At 47.3% G+C, this 21759-nt stretch overlaps 1 protein-coding gene across 1 annotated transcript in view; it reads left to right on the forward strand.

The window, feature by feature from the left end:
* Positions 1-297: 297 nt before the first annotated feature.
* KANK4 (KN motif and ankyrin repeat domains 4) overlaps positions 298-21759 on the forward strand; it is a 74220-nt gene continuing 52758 nt past the window's right edge. The window contains exon 1 of the mRNA XM_055585654.1: positions 298-549. The gene's annotated coding sequence lies outside the window, so the exon portion shown is untranslated. The remainder of the gene's footprint in view (positions 550-21759) is intronic.

Genomic DNA, 21759 nt, shown 5'->3' on the forward strand with positions numbered 1-21759 from the left:
GCCCCAACAGTTAGTAACTGTTGTAGTGAAGATGAACTAAGATAAATACATATAAAGGCACTTTGGAAATCTGCAAAGCGTTATACACAGGTTAGGAGTTTTTGGGTCTTTTTTCAAAAAGTTTTTCTTCCAAACTCCATCCAAAAGCTTTTTGACTTTCCCAAGGCTAAGACCCTCCCCTCGATTTCGCAATGCCGCCCCTTCCTATACACCAAAGCCCGCGCCGCGTCAGGAGACTTTTTTTTTCCCCCTGGCGAAGGCGGGGACTCGGGTGGTGCTAGCAGCCGGAGAAGCCGGGCGCAGCTTGGGCTGCCCGCGCCTGGCCAGTCCCGCAGCGGCCGCGGTGGGTGTGCCCCGCGGGGTGTGCGCCCCTGGCTCAGGCCGAGCCCGCCGGCGAGAGGGCGTCCGAAGTGGTGAGCGCCCCGGACGACGAGGGTGCGTCAGCCTAGGGGAGCGCGCCCGGGACGGGGACTGTGCACCCGGAGGCTGCGTGCGCCCCGAAGCCCCAGGCACAGTCGGCGCCCCCCGCGGGACTCCGTGCGGCTCAAGGTAAGGCGCTCGGCCACCCTGGCCCTGCCGGTACTGGCCCGGCGCGACCCGGGTGTTGGCCCTGGAGCTCGGCCGCCCCTCTCTGTCTCTGTCACCCGCCTCGTCCCCTCTACGCGCCGCAGCCCCCGCTCCCCTAAAGCAGAGGCTGCGGCAGCCTGGGCCAAGCAGGCGCCCCCGCCCGAGGTCCGACACCGCACGGGGAAGGGGCTGTCCAAGGGCAGGCGCCACTCGCCTTCCGCCCCACCCGCTCCTTGCGCCCCTGTGTCGGGGACCGGGGAGATCGATGGGGATGGGGGAGGCCGCGTTGCCCTTGCGGCTCGGATGGTGCAGCCCCCGCCCAGCGCCTTCGAGCCCGGCCCTGCGGTCCGGGATGCAGCGTGCCGGACTGGGGCGCCCTGCCGCCGGCTCCTTCTTGTACCTGGAATCGAGCTCTTAGCCTCCCTTCTTCCGCAAAAGCTGGCCCCCGGCTGGCTCCTGCCCTGGTACCCCTCGGCCCCTGGCTGAACTTTCCAGCGCTCCTGTAGGACCACGACCTTGGGTGGAGGCAAGGGGGCCTCTTGGGGGGCCGGATGTGCTGGCCGCCGCCCCGCCGAGGTCGCTTTAACCGAGCCTGCACGCGGCTTGGTGAGATTCCTTCCCTCTCACCTCTCCCTTAAGGTCAAACTTTTGACCCCAAGTACTTTGAACCTGCCGAGTGGCCAGTTGCTTAGCATGGGACTTGGAAAGTCAAGCCCCATAGCCCCTACACCAGGTCTGAATTTGCATTTGCCCTGAGCATCCACCAGGGCTGCAGATCCAGGGAACCAGAGATTTTGGTTGTCAGACGCCCTAGGCTTGGAGGGTCAGGAGGAGGAGAGGCAGAGGGAGAAGGAGACCCGTTCTCCTTTCGGAGGATGACCCGTTGAAGCAGGACAAGGTCCTGTTGACCAAGTAGGTTCGGAGAGGATCGGATGCAGCCAGTGACCGATTGAGGCTTGGAGAGAAAGCATCTTAAAAAGGGTTCCCAGGGATCCTCCTTGGTAAACCAAATGTGGGTTCTTTTAGAGTCTTTCAAGACAGGACACAGGAGAACACAGAGCTACATTTGCAACAGAGGCAAAGTTCATTCTGATATTGCCTTTTCAGGTCCAACCTTCCTGCCCCTCTCCAAACCTCGTCTTCACTGGACCAAAATGTGAGTTATGGGATATGTTAAAGGCAGTGAGAATGGGGAATGGCTCATGGTCCACACCAGTCTATAATTCGTCAACATATACTTGCTCTGTGCCAGGCACCAGCAAGGGAGTAAGATACAGAAATGTCTGGTGTCATGGAGCTTGCAGTCCAGAGCCAAGAATAAAATCACTCAAATAAATATAGGATTACAAACTGTGCTGAATTGGTTGAAAGGAAAGGATAAGGTGCTATAAGAATCTGTGATACATACTGTAGTCACTCACTCAGAAGGCTGATACAAAGTATGTATACATGTAGCTGATTCACTTGGTTGTAGTCCAGAAAGTAACATAACACTGTAAAGCAACTATATTCCCATGAAAAAGAAGAAGTAACTACTTGAAGAGGATGCAAAGAGTCTTCTTGGCAGAAGGAGCAGCATGTGAGAGAGCCCTGAGGCAACTAGCAGAGTCCTTTAGGTGGGTTGAAAGACTGTTTACCAAGTGATGACCTGGGGCTCAAATGGGCATGTGCTTTACTTCTGAACCCCATCACCTGGGCCAGTCACTACCTTCCTTTCTCAGCTATAATCACCAGCAGTTGGAGTCACCCAGTCTGGGAGAGAAGAAGAGACTGACATGCCAGTGCAGAAAAGGCATAGAGGAAGTGGGGTTCTCTCTTGCTGCCACTGAAGCTCTGGCCTGGCTGCCTCCTGCTTTCTGCGGCAAGACACGTGCTTCAGGCAGCTGCGCCCATGCAATGCCTTCTTATCTGATCAGGATCTTCAATGATTCACTAACTCATGCATTCACCAAAACTGCATTGAGTCTCTGTTGTGCCAGGCGCTGTGCTGATTGACATTTATAAGGAAGGGTCATGGAGGGTGAGTCCTGCATGCGCTGACAACCAGCACCTTTGCAGACAGCCCATGCCCACTCAGATTGCCAAGAGGCAGCAGTTCTTTCCTCTACTTGCTCCCTGTTACCCACTGTGCTCACAAAGGACTAAGGCTTCTGCCAAAATTCATGAAGATTCCTTCTGATCATGGTAGTTCATCCTAGACTGTTAAAACTAGAATGAACTCATTGGCTACAATGTAAAATTCTTTAGGTTGGTTTATATGGCATTTACTGATCTGGACCCTCCTTGCTTTTCCAGCCTCATTTCTGGCTTCTATCTCTCTTTCCACCCACCCCTTCCCTCAGTGAGCATCTTCTTTGTCCTACTCACAATTATACTTCAGTTTCTGAAACAGTTGCTGCCCTTTTGCTAAAATACTCTTCCTACTTATTCACCCAGTGAATGCACACTCAACTTTCAATATCAACATTTAACCTAGGATTCCCCCAGGACCCTGAAGGCCTTTTCTGGATCAGAGTCAAATGCCCCCTCTTCTTTGTTTCTTAAGCTTCTGTCACATTGAGCAGTAAAATGCTCTGAGCTTCGTAAAGACAGGGCTTTCCTGTCATATTTGTGTTTCAAGTGCTGAGCACAGAGAAGGGCACCTAGAAGTGCCAAGTAACTGCTTATTGGACGAAAACCATCTAGCCTAGTATTTCTTAACTTTTTTATGGAAGGTGGGTGTTGAGTATTACATACATCTTTGAGATTCTGATGCAAATTATGGATCTGCTCTTTCAAATGTCTTGCATATAACCGAAAATGTCTTGCATACAATATCATGTGATTCACAGCCCTCCTCCCCCCTCATTGACCCCACTTTCTAGAACTTTGAACTTTGATTTTATAGGAAATGGCCAGTAACTGCCTGAGTACCTACAGCTGGTCAGAAGTATGGATACACACCCCCATCCCAGTCTCCACACACACCCCGTCATCCCCCCATCCCTCCACCTCCGGACTCTCAGGCCAGTGCCCCTTCCAGCTGTCTCTGCTTCTTGTACTCAAGTAGCCTCTTTTTGTCCCTGGCCCCTTGTGAAGGCCGCTGCTCATAGCTGGAAGATGGATATCTTGGTTTTGCTTCAGTTCAGTGGCAGCCTAAGGTGTGACAGGGAGACAAATCTTGTTATGGGCAGAGTTGACAATTAGGAAGACAGATGGGCCATCTCCCCGGCCTGTTTACTGCCCTTTGCCTACAATGTTATTACATCTATTTTAGCTGGAGGAGGGTCACGTGTGCACCACACTTGTCTTCTGAGCTCTGGATTGAGCCATGTAAGCCAGGCTTGGAAACACTATGGACAGGACTCTTGAGATCAGGGGCCCAGCTTTCCATCTTTTCGAAGGCTTCTTCCCCGTACAGCTGGCTGGGAGAAGGCATGAAGGGAGTGGGGTTCTCTCTCACTGCAACTGGAGCTCTGGCCTGCCTGCCTCCTGCTTTCTGCAGCAAGACATGTGCTTCAGGCAGCTGCGCCCATGCAATGCCTTCTTATCTGCAGATCAGGATCTTCAATGATTCACTACTTCGTGCATTCTTCAAAACTGCATCGAGTCTCTGTGTTGTGCCAGGCCCTGTGTTGACTGCAGTTTATAAGGAACGGTTGTGGAGGGTGAGCCAGTGACAGATGGTGCTGCTCTGTAGGGGAAGGGGAAAGAGGTAACCCTTCCTCTTGTGGTAAGGAGGACAGTAAGGATAGTTAAGAATGTGTTCACTTTTAAAACTCTGGTCTCATGCAAGTTAGGTCATCTCTGGGGATACTAAGTTTTCTTAACTGTAAGATGGGTTTGATAACAATCTTTTCTTGCTAATCTCTGGGCAGCTGTGTGGATACAGTTATCACATTTCGAATGGCAGATACACTCACTTCTGTATGTGAGACAGGAGCAGTACAATCTAATAATAGGGTCCATGTGTGTCAAGCCATGGCACATTTCATGCATGCAGTGATCCTAGAGACAGTTGCAGTCATAATCTCAGATGTATAAATGATGAAAATGAGAGATGGTAAATGACTTGCCCAGGTGTATGGAACTAATAAATGATAAAATTGGGACTGACAGAGTTCTCTGTCTCTGGAGGTCACTTGGTGCTATCCTGTGTAGTAGAGTATGTGGGAAGCTCCAGGATTGGAGTCTTGATCTACTGCTCACCAGCTGTGTGATTTTCAACTGGACCGATAACCTCTCTGTGCTTCAGAATGCTAATCATCCAGACCCAGAGTTTAGACTTTTTAGACTAGATTTAGATAACTAATAATAAGCCTTTCTGTGAAGTTTCCAGTCTACATGGATAATATTTCAAAGTACAATTAAAGGAAAGAAGTACCTTCCCAATGAAAATAGGATTGTCACAGTTTCCTAAGATTTCAAGTAGATGCTTAATGTGATATACCTGCGGTTATAGATCGGTGGTGTCTGAAGAGGCTGGCTGAAGGTTCCTTCTCCAAGGGAAAGAAGTCTGTTTTCAAAAGGAATGCCTCACTACCTTGCTGGGCCTCTGGGGCCTGGGGTTGCCCCTCACTTAGCTTTCTGGGGACACAAGCACTGTGGGAAAAGACACAAATCCTGATTCTCTTTCTGGGGATTATGTGTATATATACATATATATATATGGATGTATATATATGTATCTGTCTTCTTTTATGTGACTGTGGCTTTCCCTCCATGTGTGGAAGGATCTCTGGTGTCTCTTTTGGTATGTTTATGTATTTCTAGCTTGTTGCTTTGACGTCAAGTGACAAGGGGGAGAGAATTATGACATTGGGGAGAATTTGCTCTACGCAAAGATAAAAGAGCAGCCTTTGGTGCCGGTTCTCCTTCACAGCTTGGTTTCTGCTTAGAAGCCAGAGATGCCGACTCTCAGTGAAATCGATTTGGATTTTCATAGCAGGGGACCGGACAGCAGGGTTGAGTGTTTCCAGGTGCTGTGTTCATTGGTTGGTCCTTAACACCCCACTGTCATCCGCCTTGGAAAATATAGCCATCCTACAACTGGGGAAAGGTTTAAAAGACAAGGCACTTCAAGCTGGGTGGTGGCTGAGTAGAGCCTACTGGGATCAGGGCTGTACTTCTTAGGGCAGTACAGATATGTAGCAGAAGGACATTTTAGCAGTAATGGCTGTCTTTTTTAAGAGATTGTTTTCATTTATCATTTGTGAAATTTTAACTAGATAAATAATAAAGGCCATCACCTCTCTCTTCCTCAGAAAAGGATTACTAGCCCTGTGGGCCCAAGCAAGTGACTCCTTCAGCTTCCTCATCTGTATTTGCTGTTGATGGTACTGACTCAGGGCTATTCTGATACAGAAAAGAGACTCCCTTAAGCTGGTTCTAATGAAAAGAGTGAGGAACCATGAATGCAGTATGATATCTAAGCAGAGGCCTGGAAGGAGGCCAGGCATCCTCAAGATGTTGCGGGGTCGGGGTAGGGGTGGGGAGCGGGGGTGGGGGTGGGGGGGCGGGGGGGCAAGGTTCTGAGTTTGAGGTTATTCCCCCGGTGCTGTTGGTCACTGGTCTTCACTCTGAGTGCCATCGAGTGCCATCGGCTCAACTCAGCACCTGCACTGCATCCGTCTCCCCCACCCTCACCTCTCTGTACTGTCACAGGGTCCTCTCCTTTGTCTCTGAGTTCAAGTTTCAGGGAGAATCCTATTGTCTGAGCTTGATTCTCTGGAAGCTGAGGCTTTCTCTCCAGGCAAGTCTCTGGTCAGCTTTGGCCAATCAGCTGGGAGGGGAGGCCAGAGGAGGGTCGTATGTGCATAACTTGACCTTCTGAGGCAGGAAGGGCTGTGTGGGTAAAGATCCCTTGAGAAGGAGATGAAAGCGAGCAGGAACTCAGGGATATACTTGGTACAGATACCTAGTGAGTTATGAAGGCTCTAATAGAGATTCTTAACTTGGGGTTAACAGCCTCAAGGGGCCCATCTGCGGAATTCAAAGGAGTCTGTGAACTTGGATGGGGAAAAAATATAGCATCTTTATTTAGCATTTTCTTCGATGATGAATGTAGGCAACAGAGCAGAGTATTTACAGTACCTGTGACATTGTCACCAGGAGAAATCACAGATATTTTCATATCACATTTCAGCGGCTGCAGATATCTAGAACTATGATTTATGCTCATCGCAGCTTTGAGATTAGAGCAGTTATTACACCTGCCGCTAGAGCTTGTTATTTAATGCATTAATAAAGAACATATACTACTGTATTGCACACTCATTTTGTAAAAATTAATAGTTATATTTCATTGTAATTGGTTTCTTTGTGGTCAAGCTATGTATTTTATTTTATATATTTTAGAACATTCTGAGAAAGGGTCCAGTAGGCTTACTCAGTATGCTAATGAATTCCGTGGCACAAGAAAGGGTTAAGACCACCCCGTCATGGAAAGTCAGTAAGCTTTAGTTCCCAATTTCCCACCCTCCCTTGCCTTAATCTTTCATATACCCATCTATCTCTGTCTAATTAGTACAAGACATTCTTGAGCAGCAGTAAATTTCATTTAATAGTTTGGCAAATTTGCAAAAGCACATAATTTGTGGTTTGGGTAGAAGGTTTTAATATATATCCAAAGATAAGTTTACAAATTGCAGGCACACATGGGCAAGTAGTTCAGTAATTCTTATTAGCAGACCCACCAACCTGAGCTTTGATCACCAATCCCATGCAAACCTGTCCATCGAAGCAGTCACAGAATGGACAGTTATGTTCTTGAGAAGTTAATGAGCTTGTGTAGATTAAGTGATGAATCATCACTCAACCAAATGCAAGCTAGGATCCTAGGAAGAAAGAGAAGCAGTGGGAAAGATAGCTTTGAAGTGGGTTCTGCAATGGCGGGAATAGAAGAAGGCTGAATGGAGGAGGGAGGGAGTCCGTGCGAATGTGGGAGGACTAACCAGATGTTGATTTTGAGGAGGAAGCCTGGAGGGAAGAGGGTCACCAGGAACAATATTAGAATAGTGGTTGTTTTTTTTGCTATCTTTTATTGATTGCTTACCATGTGCCAGACACGATGCCAAGCCTTTTAAACAGAGCAGTGATTTAATCTTTACCAACTACTCAGTAAGGGATAATTGTTGTCATTCCCATTGTATTGATGAGTAAAGTGAGGCTCCAAGAAGTTGATTACTTGCTCTAGGTCACAAGGGTATTAACTGGTGGAGCCTGGAGCTTAGCACTTATCTGCCTGATTCCAGAATACTGTGCCCTTAAAAATGGCTCTAGGCAACCACAGGAGAGTCTGTTTGGGAAAACGATGGCTGCCAATTTGTTTTGGTAAGAAAGTGCTTACTATCCATTCCTGTCTTCCCCACCCTTCCCTCTGGCCTCTTGCCTGTTCTCACACCTCCTTGCTTCCACTTTCCACCCTGAATCCACTCACATGCACACATGCTCCAGGAGTGAGGACAGAATAAACACTAAGAGGAAAGCTGTGGGGTCAGGCAGAACTGTGTTCTAACTCCGGCTCCGTCACCTGGCTGACTGTGCTGACTCTTGGTTTTCCTGTCTGTGAAATGGGGGTAATAGTGCACCCTTCCTAAATTTGCATGTCTTCTCTCTGGTGCTTCTTTTTGGCTAAGTGCCTCCTCTCTCTGCTTACAGCGGGACATTGTCCCCATCTTCTTCACACATGGGCAGTTCTAGAAGGGCTTCCTTGAAACCCCCAAACCTGGCCTGTGGGCAGCAAGCATCGCTTCTCTTACTGGAGAATTCTTGAGTGTTACTTGTGAGATACTTGAGTGGTGCTTGGGTAGACGCTCCCTTCCTCATCCCCGTGCTTGGTGCAGCATCTCGTGCAGAGTCCTTTCCAGTAGAGCCTTGATGAAAGCTAGTGAACAGTGTCCTTCAGTCCCCTTTTCAGCATCCCATTTCCCACCCTTAACACTTGTTCTGGGTCCCATCACCTAGAGCTGGTCTCTAGGAAACCTCAGTGGTTACCTGGACCACCCCCCTCTGCTTGCAGAGAGGATACTGAGGACTGGTGTGGGTAGGCTGCAGGTCTGGGAGTGCAGACCTGAGCTGGAATGAGAACACAGACCTCTTACACCAGCGCACTGCCTGGTCCTGACACTAATGCTGGAAGTGTCTCTTCCACGCTGGTGTGCGGGCATGCGTGCTAAGTCGCTGAAGTCATGTCTGACTCTTTGTGACCCTATGGACTGTAGCCTACCAGAGTCCTCTGTCCGTGGGATTCTCCAGGCAAGAATACTGGAGTTGGTTGCTATTCCCTTCTTCAGGGGATCTTCCCGACCCAGGGATCAAACCCACATCTCAAGTCTCCTGCATTGGCAGACAGATTCTTTACCACTATTGCCACCTGGGAAGCCCTTCCACACTGGTAAGCAGGCTAATATTTTGGGGGTGAGGGGACATTTGTGGAGTACCTGGAATCACTTGCTTCTGCAGTTGCTTACTTGCCCCACACGAGTCCCTGCCTCAGGCCTGGCCTTCTGACCTCATCTTCTCTCCCATTCTACCCCCTTGCCTTGCCTGGGCTTTGCCAGCTGCTGAATGGAGCCCCGTGTTAGCCAGGCCTGTAGGTGGCCGCCTTCGGGTGATGCCTTATGGTGCCAAAAGGCTCTTGCTCTAAGAACTCTGCCCACTGGCAGAGCTGAGGCCCGAAATTCCTGGCATTAGAGTCATTTCATTCCTTTAAATTACTTTGTCTTCTCCAGAGAGCTATTGTTAAAATGCAAATATGTTACCCTGAAGGGTAACCAGTTACCCAACTACTGTGGCCCCTTGGAGGAGCAGAATGTCCCAGGTCTTCCGTTAAGTCACACTCTCCTTGGCCTCCAGTTTCTCATCTGTAAAATAGAGACAATAAGAGACTGCTTATGGGGTTACCCCAAGAATGAAATGAGATAGTACACGTAAAGCGTGTACACATAATACAGTCAATAAAATTAGGGGGAGGGGGTTGTTTTGTTTTGTTTTTTTTAAGCAGTTAGGATTATCTAGTTCTCTAGCTAAAGTTTCGGCACTTATTTGTTTAGTTTTTAAAGAATTTTGTTTTAATGTAGTCTCCTTTCATTTTAAGATATTTTCCCCCTTTCTAATTATAAGATGGTTTTGATCTTCATTTTCTTACTTTTAAAACAGGGTAAAAGATCCTACCTTATTGGTTTATTGAGGATTTACTGAGATAAAGTGCTGACTATGGGTGCCAGGCCTGCCCAAGGCTCTCACTTAAACTGGAGGTGCGGTTGAAAGCCCCTGAGGGCTTGGGGGAGCATCTGGGTGGGTCACTAAGGAGGCAATGGAGGAGAAAGGGGAAACGAGGGGCACTCTGCTTCCTCTGCCCCAGCTGCCTGGATGTGGAGTCTCGGTGGGAGGGGCCCTGGGAGAGGGTGGACCCTGTGACCTTTCCCCTCCCCGGATAGGAAGATCCTTTGCCTTCTAGGCAATTTCTCTGAGGTTATGCATTCCCAGGAGGAGCGGCATCCTTGGCCTCCCTCCCCAGCTTGACTTTGGTGGAGTGGTGGTGAGGAGACAAGAGTTTTTCCTTACCCCTCTGGTCTCACTGAGTGGTATAAACTGCTCCTCTGAGAGGCAGTTGGGCTTCTGAGAACATCAAGCCAGGGGAGATTCTCTGCAGTGTCTCTGGAGAGCAGGATAGTTCTCTTCGGGCTGGGGCAGGGAGAGGATCCGGGAGCAGAAGCAGCTTTGGCCCAGCTTCTTGGCCTTGAATGAGGAGGGGTGAATGGGTGGGGGGCACAGGAGTTTCCCAGCAACTCCCAGAGCAGGGCGCCACACTTCCAGGGTTCTGGGAACAAAGATGGCCCTTTCCCCCTTGGGCAGTGAGGATTGTCCGCCCTTCCCCGTGCACTGGCCTTCTCCAGGGTGCTTTCCTGCCAGCTTCTGGGGAAGGCTCATCCCCACTCTCAATCCATCAAACTGGAGTTATCCTTCCAAAGCAGAGCCTGGCTGATGCACAAAATCGCTTTCCCTCGAGCTGGAGGCCAGGATTGAGAAGTGGAGGTGAATGCTGGTTCTTGGGACCCCGGAGCCAAGCAGCAACCTGCCACCTTGCCACCTGCCTGCCCCACTGTGGGAGTGGCAAAGAAGGGGCTGCAATGGGAGTCTTCCACTTCGAGGCAGAGCACAAAAGAGCCATCATCAATTCTAGCCCAGAAATGGGGCTTGCAGTTGTGAAGTTCCATTACAGCTCCCATGTGTTTGTGGTCTATGGGCTGTTACTATCCTTTTTATTCTGTTTCCCTTTTTCCTCCTTCCCTCCATCATTCCTTCCCTCCCTTCCTTCCAGCCATCCAATAAATACTGATCACTTGCTCTGGGCTAGGTGAAGTGATGTGAAGTGAAAGGTGCTTAGTCATGTCTGACTCTTTGCGATCTCATGGGCTATACAGTCCATGCAATTCTCCAGGCCAGAATACTGGAGTGGATAGCCTTTCCCTTCTCCAGGGGAATCTTCCCAACCCAGGGATTGAACCCGGGTCTCCCTCATTGCAGGCAGATTCTTCACCAGTTGAGCCACCAGGGAAGCCCAAGAATACTGGAGTGGGTAGCCTATCCCTTCTTCAGCAGATCTTCCCAACCCAGGAATTGAACCAGGGTCTTCTGCATTGCAGGTGGATTCTTTACCAACTGAGTTATCAGGGAAGCCCTAAGTTCCTGGGCTAGGTATTGGTCTGGATAAGAAGTTTCCAGTTCAATAGAGACAAAGAATTAGTTAGCTAATGGCAGGACAGTTTGATGAGTGCCCTGATGGATGTTCTTACAGGATGCTCTTGGTACATAGAACTTGGGGGAGGGGAACCCTTCCTGACTGGTGGGTGGAGAAGGGAAGATGCTGGTAGGTAAAGCATCTTGAGGGCTGAGTAGGAGTCACCAAATAGAGAAGGAAGGGGTAAGATTTTGTGTAGAGGGAGCAGAAGGAAGTCTAGAAGACGCACAGCTAGAGGATGTACAGAAAGCTCAAGACAATCACTGATTCACTGAGTTTTTGTTCTCTCCCCTGTAAAATGAGAATAGTACCAAAGTCATAGCTGGCACACACCAAAAAAGTCCTTCCTTTCTTCCAGTTTATTTTTTTACCAGAAATATTTAGCCATGCAGGAAAAATGGCAACGCGAGGCAAAACATACTAAGTGTTGGAGTCAATGGAAATACGATGGCAGGATGTAGCATTTTGGAGGATGGGCATTATTAATTGAGATTGATATTTAAGATTGGGAACAGTTGGCACAATCTAGGCAGATCCTTGAAGGATGGGAAGGATGCTGGTAGAGAAGGCAGAGAAGGGTGTGTTAATGGGTCGGTATAAGGTGAGCCAAAACACGGAGGTGTTCAGGCACAAGGTGAGGTGTGGGTGCACTTTTCAGGGCCAGACCAGTTGAGGGTGAGGCTGGAAAAGTGGGCTGAGACCACTTTGATCTCTAACTGGTGGGTACATAGATGATATCTGGTTTGCATATGAGTTTTGTTGGATCTGCGCAATATTATTCTTTTTTTTTTTTTAAAGATCAGATTTTACATAAATCCACATTCCTGACTTTTTTTGAAAAAAAAAAAAAAAAAAAAAAAATCAGATCTGGCACGTGACAATACCTGGCTGGAGGCTGAGTGGTGGACATTCAGGATGACAGCCTTCAGTCACAGGTTGCATCTCCCGCTGGCCAATTAGCTTGAAAACTCCATCATTCCCATCTTCAAACAGTATGTTCAGAAAGCTCCTAATCCTAATAAAATGCATTACAAGGAAAGAGAAAGAAACTAAGCCATTGTAGTTCCTTACTGGATTAGGGAATGAATTTTACTACTCCTTGGGTAAATTTTAATTGAGGAGTAGCAGTTAGGTGGGGAAAATGCAGTGCTTGATGCATGATAGCCTGAGAAGGAAACTCTAGGAAGTGAAGGGTGGAAGTGGACACCTGGAAAGATGGAGATGGTGAGGCCCTGGTGTGAGTCATTATACCCGGTCCTCTCAGTCACGGTGAATTCTGTCTTTGCTGGGCTGCTAAGTCACTTCAGTCGTGTCCGACTCTGTGCAACCCCATAGATGGCAGCCCACCAGGCTCCCCCGTCCCTGGGATTCTCCAGGCAAGAACACTGGAGTGGGTTGCCATTTCCTTCTCCAATGCATGAAAGTGAAAAGTCAAAGTGAAGTCGCTCAGTCATGTCCGACTCTTCGCGACCCCATGGACTGTAGCCTATCAGGCTCCTCCGTCCATGGGATTTTCCAGGCAAGAGTACTGGAGTGGGGTGCCATTGCCTTCTCCATGTCCTTGTATATATCTAGGTAAATGCTGACATAGATATTTGGATAGAAATTTTTAATAAAAAGGTTTTTACATACTGTCCTGCTATGTGTTTCTCTTAAACCTCTATCTTGAGCATGTTATAGGTTATTACATCCCCTCCAGGCCCATGTAAGGAGAGGCTGCAATGGAAAAGACCACTGGATAGAAAGCGCTAGCTTTGAGTCCCCTGCTGTGTTCCTCTGAACCTCACTACTCTCCTCTATAAAATGGGGATACTCATTCCTTCCTTCCAAGAATCGGATGAGGGTTAAATAGAACGCTAATGTACTCAGCACAGTTTATTGGATATTGGGTCACCAGAGCCCATTACACCATCGAGAAAATGTCTTTCATTCTTTGGATTCCTCATTCTCCACCCTTCACCCCCTTGGGAGAGAAGTGGTGGGGAGTTGGGAGAGATGAAGGTGAATCTGGGGCGAATTACAGCTTTTCTCAATGGAGTTTAAAATCATCTTTTCAGTGCTGGGTAACATTAAAACCTCAAACAGTTCATTAGCAGACGCATTCCAGTTTTGTTTAGGAAGTTTTCTTTGGACTCATGTTTATTTATTCAGCTGCAGGAAAATTCCTGAAGCCAGGTATGTTGGTAGGAGGGTATGTCTGATAGGAAGGCTGTGACCTGCACCTGCCCTTCGTGGGGGCGTCCTCTTGCCTGTGGGGAAAGTCTGCCCCTCTTAGTACAAGGAGGATTCATACCTTGTCTTTGCAAATGGCACAGCCTCCTGCTACACAGTTCTCTCCTCCACTTCTCTCCTTCCCCTTCCATTAGATTACCATATTCTCTTTCCTTTGTGTAACACATTATTTACAAAGACTTCTTACTCCTGATATCTCATGAACCCTCTAGCAAGTTTAAGTGAAGTGAAGTCGCTCAGTCGTGTCCGACTATTAGCGACCCCATGGACTACAGCCCACCAGGCCCTCCGTCCATGGATTTTCCAGGCAAGAGTACTGGAGTGGGGTGCCATTGCCTTCTCCATTAACAGCGGCTAGGCATATTATATTTACTTGGAGCTGGTATACTTTGTGACAGCCTTAGTGCCCTCGGACACGGCGTGCTTGGCCAGCTCCCCAGGTAGCAGCAAGTGCACGGAGGTCTGGAACTCCCTGGATGTGATAGTCAAGCACTTGTTGTAAGTTTAGGTCCGTATAATGTAACAAATGAAGCAGCGGAGGCCCAGAGGGGCTGTGATACGACTCAAGCTCACACAGCAGAAACTGGACAGATCGGGATTTCTTGGCTCGCAGTCCACGCTAGTCGTGCTGTATCATGTTGCCTGCTTGTCTAATTGTTGGCAGGAAGCTCCTGAAAGGCGGGGGCTGCGGGAGGGGCTCTCATTCTGGCCAGTGGAGAAGACTCTTTGGAACACATGCAGTCCTGGGGCTTAGTGTACTGGGAGGGACTGGTGAGAGCTGATGAAGGGGACATGTTTGAAGGTCACCCCAAGGTCAGTGGAGGCTGGAAGCTGGTGGATTGAGAATAGCCTGGTGCAGAGCCTGGATGCCAAAAGGGAGGCTGGCCTTTGTGGTCACTTGTGGATTTATGGGCTTTTCCAACCTGATGCAGTCTCATTTTGGGTATTTAGCCCTTTTTTTTTTTTGGCCTCAGTCAGTAGTGAACCATAAAAATCCTCTTCCACATCCCACAGCAGATCCCTTTCCCAATTTAGCTCACATCTCTCGGGCCCTCTATTCCCATATCCAACAGATCAAAACTAATCAGTTCTGTTTCCCATTCTCTCAGAGAATAGCGGAGAGAGATCTTCAGATAACCTCATTTGCTTCTATGAGAGTACTGGCTGGTTCCATTTATATAGCTGTGTTTAGTATCAGAGTAGCCTTATAGACCAGCTCTTCCCAATAGAAATATAAGGCAAGTCACATTTAAAATGTGCTAGTAGCATATTAAGTAAAATAAAAAGGAAACAGGTGACATTAATTTTAATAATATATTTTTATTTAACCTAGTACATACAAAATATCATTATTTTAATATGTAATCAATAGCAAAAATTAAATGAGATATTTTACATTTGTTTTCTCATCTTAAGTGCACATTTTACCCTCACTTACTTTAATATGAAATCAATAGCAAAAAATTAATGAGATATTTACATTTGTTTTCTTATCTTAAGTGTGTATTTTACACACACATCACATTTTAATTCAGACTAAGTGTTAAGTGTTAGTCGTTCAGTCATGTCCAACTCTTTGTGACCCCACAAACTGTAGCCCTCCAGGCTTCTCTGTCTATGGGATTCTCCAAACAAGAATACTGGAGTGGATTGCCATTCCCTTCTCCAGAGGATCTTCCCAATCCAGGGATTGAACCCGGGTCTCCTTCATTGCAGGCAGATTCTTTACTGTTTGAGCTACAGGAAAGGTTTTAATTCAAACCAGCCACATTTCAAATGCTCAGTAGCCACATGTAGTTTGTGGCTATGGTTTTGGCAAGAGTAGTTATGAGGCTTCATTCACTATTAAACCAAGAAGGCTTATTTTGTGATGGTAATGGGGTGCTCCTGGGCACTGCCCTGTCTCTCCTGCATTCCACTGAAGTAGTGAAGAGTAGCCCCACCTGCTGCTTCTACCCACTTGTCAACTCCGGGCATCTTCCCCCTGCTTTGCTGACATGGGTTTTCTCAAGACTTACACCTTTGGGTTTTTAGGATGCAAGGCACACTGTTCTTCTTCCTCCCCTGCTCCTCACTGGACTTTTCCCACATTCCTCTCCTGCTTGCTCTTGCTCTTCACTCCCACCACCTTTATAACCATCACACCAATCATACCAATACGGATGACTCTAGAATCTACACTCTTGTCTTCAAGCTTCTCCCCTGCTCCAGGCCCACCTTTTCTACTGTCTGCTGGGTCATCCTTGGAGGATAAACCCTTCTCTTTGGGTGAACACACTAGGCAGACACATTCGTTCCTGAGGACAAATGGTCCAGCCTCCAAATGGACTATTTGGAGGTTAACAAATGGACCATTAACAAATGGTTAAGTCACTTCAGTCGTGTAGACTCTTCGCAACCCCATGGACTGTCCATGGGATTCTCCAGGCAAGAATAGTGGAGTGGGGTAGCCATTCCCTTCTCCAGGGGATCTTCCTGACCCAGGGATTGAACCAGTGTCTTCTGCATTGACAGGTAGGTTCTTTACCACTCATGCCACCTGGAAAGCCCAAGCATTTGCTGTACTTCACCCCAATTCATCTGTACAGCCCTGTAAGGAGGAAGTTGTGGGTGTTTGCTTTTGTTTTTCTAATTTCAGTTTGTGGACACAGGGAATGGCGGAGTTTAGGGAATTTGCTGAACGCGTGCTGGTAAGTGGCAGAGCTGGGAATCGAACTCAAGCCTGCTTTATTCTAAAGCCCACATTCCTGATCTTCATGCTCTCCTGCCTCTGGCAGTTCCAGCACTGGGCTATGCTGTGTATGTACTGTGTATATACATACTCATCCTTAGAAGAACACATCCTTCTGTGCCTATGTGGTTTGCGTGTTGTTGTTCTACCTGCTGTTATCCAGGCTCATCGCTGGTTTATTTCCGAGTCGCCTTAACCTTTAGTGTTAGCACTTGAAAACCTTCACTGAGACCAAGTCCCCTGCTGTGAAGTGTCAGCGCCTAGAAGTAGGAATGTGAACACATTTTCCAAGAGGTTATCTGTTTCCCTTTCTGAGGTCTTAGGCTCCTCATCTGTAAAATGAGAGTTGCTTCCGTTAATTGCAAGAGCCTGTCCCACTCTTATGCTCCACGAATCTGTTTCATGGTTCTGCTTCCTAGGGGCCTACTGTGTGCTCAGCACACGATGGATGCTGTGGGCTGTGCAGAGAGAGCACAGAGACATTGCCCCAGCTGTCAAGGAGTTGACAAAACTATTCTGGAAGACAAGCCAACATTCAGGAAACTGCCAGCAGTATGAGACATTATGTAATTATGCCTGCAATCTCAGATTATATACATTTGTGATGGTTCAATAAAGGAGAAGAAAAGCGGCTGTTCTCTTAAAAGAAAAAAGAATACATACATAAAAGGAGCAGTTAGTGGAAAGCATGAAGTCTGGCCAGCCTGCTGGTTGGATTTGCTCCTCTCTCTTCCCTCTTGAAATCATTCTATAAATATTTACTGTCTACTAATGGGCCAGGCTCTGGGGACACACCCCTCCCTCACTGTAGCTGGAGTTATATCTGAAACCCAGCCTTCATCTGGTTTCTTCCCTGCAGAAGAACCTTTGCAAGTTTCCAACTCTCTAACAGAATAAAACGAGCTGACCTCCAGCTCCTGCCTTCTTCCTTCCGGGCCCCTCACACCTGCATGTTAGGCCCAGGGCACTGGTCATTCCTCAAGCCCAGTGTACCCATTTTCATTTCTGGGATAGAGGGCTGCTTTCCCAGCCTACCTGGCGAGCTTCTATTCATCCTTCAAAACCCAGCTGAGATACTGCACTGTGATGCTTTCATGGTCCTCCATCATGCCTTTGCCCACTGCTGTGACACCATGTGTCTTTGTTTAGGTCTTCACCTCTTGTTTTGAACCATGAATTCCTTGAAGGATCTTTATTCCCTGGCTTCTTCATCTGTGAATCCACAGAACCTATCCCTGGGCCTGAAGAATAGTTTCTGATCAGTGGCTAATTGAACATCATTCATAGAGGCTGCTGTTTGAACAGGAAGCTTCCCTTTCCTTCCCTCAAGCTGCTGGGCTGTTGAACTCCATGCCTCATGGCCTGCGAAGCAGACTGGATGGTTGAGAAAGCATCACTACTTCCTGTCTCTACACAGTAGTGGAGACACCCCACCACAAGAGCCTCACTATAGCCCTGGAGGGGGACTTTCAAAGGCAGCAGCTGCTGACACTGCACCCAGCAGAGGGCCGCGGTGAAGGAGGCATTTGTGTTGGGCTTGGCAGGCAGGGGGCTTTGTGCTCCAGAGCACAAGTGGGTAAGTATGTCGGGCAGGCTCCAGGCTGCACACGCCTGCCCAGGGCCTGGGCCTCTAACGCCTCCTGCCCTGGGAAGAAAAGGAGGCATTGTGTGCGCTGGCTGCCCTCCAAGGGAAATATTCCTGTTGTTCTTCTATTTTGAACTGCTCCCCTTTTAAAGGGGAAAAGTCCAGAAATGAAAATCTGTCTCCACTCTAACACATCCTGTCTACCAATTCCAAATCAGTTGCTGCCTTTGAAATATTAATTCATCCATCAATTGATTCATGTCACTGTGACATCTTCAAGGAGCACGGGTATGGGTCATCACTGTCCTGGGCATGAGGGACACAGCCCTCATCCCTTTGAGGCTCTATTCCTGATTGAAGTGAAGTGCTAGTTGCTCAGTCGTGTCTAACTCCTTGTGACCCCATGGACTGTAGCCCTCAGGCTCCTCTGTCTGTGGGATTTCCCAGGCAAAAATACTGGAGTGGGTTGCCATTTCCTTCTCCCGGGGATCTTCCCGACCCAGGGATTGAACCTGGGTCTCCTGTAATGCAGGCAGATTCTTTACCATCTGAGCTACCAGGGAAGCAAGTTCCTTATTGCTGGGTGTCCACATTCTTGTGAAGCCTGGCCCCGCTCCTTCTCTGGGGCCTGATGTCCCTCTGCAGCTCAGCACTCCCACCTTAAGGACTCTGTCTGCCCTGCCTGTCCGCCCCCTCTACCACCTAGTCCTGCATAGTGTCACCCCTGAGACGTACGTGTTTTCAGCTCACCACCATTCCCCCCACCTAGGCTTGCAGGCAGGTGTGGGCAGAACCATGCCTCAGTCTGGGCATAGAAACTTAGCAGGAAGGCCTGATTCAGCCTTAGCTCTGCCTTTCACTGTCTTTGTGACTTAAATCAAGTTCCTCAAGCTCTCTGAACTTCAGCTTCCTAATCTGCAGAACAGGACAAATGATACCTGACCTCGCACACACAGCCGTCGGGGAGGAGGAAGTGGTATGGTGCTGCCTGGAACAGGGCCTGTCCTGCCACATGGCAGCTCTTAATGAATAATAACCATACAGGGAACAACTATTGAGCGCTTACTAGTCCCGTCCTTCCCTCAGACACCACAGCAACCACGGCTTATGTTGGAGTGTTTTCTGCATGCCAATGCTGTGTTAAGTCCAGGCATGTTGCCATCAGAACATCAGCCTGTAAGGTGTGTGCTACTATCTATACCCTTTCATAGCTGAGGAAACTGGCTCCGAGGTAGAGTGACATGGCCAAGGTCACATAGCTTGCAAGCACGAAGTGAGGAATTATGCTGAGGTCTGTTGGATACCTTCCCATCACTTCCCAACCAGACAGACACCCATCACAGGCTGGCTTCTTGCTGCTGGGATCTGCAGCATCAGCATCTTTTGAGAGCTTGTTGGAAATACAGACTCTCAGGCCCTACCCCACCTGCACTGACTCAGCATCTGCATTTTATCAAGATCTACCGGTGTTGGATGTGCGTAATATTAGTTTGAGAAGCACTGAACTGAGTCCCAAAGTGTTTTTTTAAAAGTAAGTTAGAGCAGGACTTCTCAAACTATAGAGTGCCTAAAAATTACCTGGAGGGCTTGTAGAACATTGATTCCTGTCCCAGAGATCCTGATTTTTGTATTCATTGTTTGTTCTAGTCTTTAAAAAAAAAATTTTTTTTATTGGAATATAGTTGCTTTGCAATGTTGTGCCAGTTTCTACTGTACAGCAAAGCACATCAACCACATGTATACACAAATTGCTTCCCTTTTGGATTTCCTTCCCATTTAGGTCATAGAACATTGAATAGAGTTCCCTGTGCTATGCAGTAGATTCTCATTAGTTATCTATTTTATACATAATATTCATAGTGCATATACACCAGTCCCAATATGCCAGTTCATCTCACCCCCCCACCCCCCAACCTTCTCCCTTGGAATCCATATGTTTATTCTCTATGTCTGTGTCTCTTTTTCTTTGGAAATAAATCTATACCATTTTTCTATATTCACATATATGTGTTAATATATGATACTTGTTTTTCTCTTTCTGACTTCACTCTGTATGACAGACACTAGGTCCATCCATGTCTCTACAAATGACTCAATTTCATTCCTTTTTATGGTGGAGTAATATTCCATTGCATATATGTACCACATCTTTATCTGTTCCTCTCTGGAAGAACATTTCAATTGCTTCCATGTCCTGACTATTGTAAATAGTGCTGCGGTGAAGATTAGGGTGCAAAGTGCATGAGTCTTTTTGACTTATGGGTTTCTGTGGGTATTTGTTCCATTCTTATCTATTGCCTTCACTTCATGGGTTCCTCAGAATAGGTGTAGTGGATGTGAGTAGGATCCAGGCAAACTTCTGGCTTGCGTCTTGGCCCAAGGCTGCTCCTGGTTTATATATGTGGAGCCATTAAGGGGAATCTGGGCTGGACTTGGGTCCTGCACTAAGTCTTTGGCAGCAGCATCCTACTGCTTTGGGTGGAAATGTTCCACTCTCAGGAAGGGCATCTCTTTCCTAAGTTACATGAGGAAGGAGCTGTGGAGCCCCGGAGCGGCCACATGTGAACAAAAAAGAAAGGAAATTAATTTGTAACCTAAAACTCTGAAAATACATGCTTGCAATGGAAATTTTGACAGAGCAATAGATCTGCAAAGAGCATTTTCTCTAAAATTGACATCTGTGTAACTTGACTGCTGCTATCTGATTAAATAGCAATTAAATGTTTCAAGACTCCTTGGAACTTTCAAAGATTATTTGAAAAGTAATTGTATTGTATTGATTAAATAATTTTAAGTTAAGCAGAATGTCACTGCATTTCTTAGTCTAGTCCTTTGCAAATAAATGAATCTTATTTATAGACCTATTGCACGCCCCCAAATGTTGTTTATATGTTAATAATCATCCTATATTTAATGAGCATGAGTAGTGATGGAATTAAATGGTAAATTTGTTCCTTTGCTAAATCCTGTCTTGTTCCTTCTCTTTCTATTCTGACTCCACCGACAACTCACTTCACAGACAACTGCAGAACTAAAACCTGAAAAGCAGAGAACACTGTGGTTTAAAGCTTGGTCTCTAGAGTGAGACATGTCTCAATTTGAATTCCAACCTGCAGCTTACTAGCTTTATGTCCTGAGCCTATCATCTGTGAAAAGGATATAATAGTACCTACCAAATATGGTCATTGTGAAATTGAACATTATCACTGTACAACATTGGACAGTGTCTGGCTAACCATAATTTTATTATGATAACAATAGGAGTAGTGACTATTATGATGATGATGCCTCAGTTTTTGAATCTGTAAAATGGATGTGACAGGGAATTAAAAATGTAAATGTATAAGTATTCAAATTTCTTTGCCCATAGAGCTTTCAAGTAATTCCCTTCTAAGAAAACTTCTGGCATAGTTTGCTTGGCTCTTGCCCCTCCATTATTATGCCACCTGGGGTCATCCAGTGATGAGAAATCTCTGGACAAATGGAGCCAGTATTAGGACTGTGACAAGGAGAGAGAGAGAGATGGCAGAGGATGGGTGAGTGGATGCCAGAGGTGAGGGAGGGGAGGGAGGGAAGAGCCAGGTGGAGAGTTTGCTAAGGGATGCTGGGGAACAGAGCACACGGCTGCTGGAGCAGTTGCTTCGCTGGAAATAGATACTGAGAAGAGCAGAGACAGGAAAGAAAAACTTTAAGACTTTGGCTTTGTGCTAAGAATGCACTTCCCCTTTCGTGTTTTCTCTAGAGACTGCGGTGAAGCTTTGGACTGCCTCCAATTCATTTTTTTCTACTTAACTGCTGTTTCTTTGAGCACATCCTGAGCTGAGGCCGGGCCATGAGGTGGCCATCTTTACTTCATTTACAGGGGAGTTGAGCTAGTACCATTCCAGGGCTGAATGAGGATGGGTCGAGGACCCAGTGCAC

Source organism: Bubalus kerabau, chromosome 6, assembly GCF_029407905.1.
Source record: "Bubalus kerabau isolate K-KA32 ecotype Philippines breed swamp buffalo chromosome 6, PCC_UOA_SB_1v2, whole genome shotgun sequence".
Taxonomy (NCBI): Eukaryota; Metazoa; Chordata; class Mammalia; order Artiodactyla; family Bovidae; genus Bubalus; species Bubalus kerabau.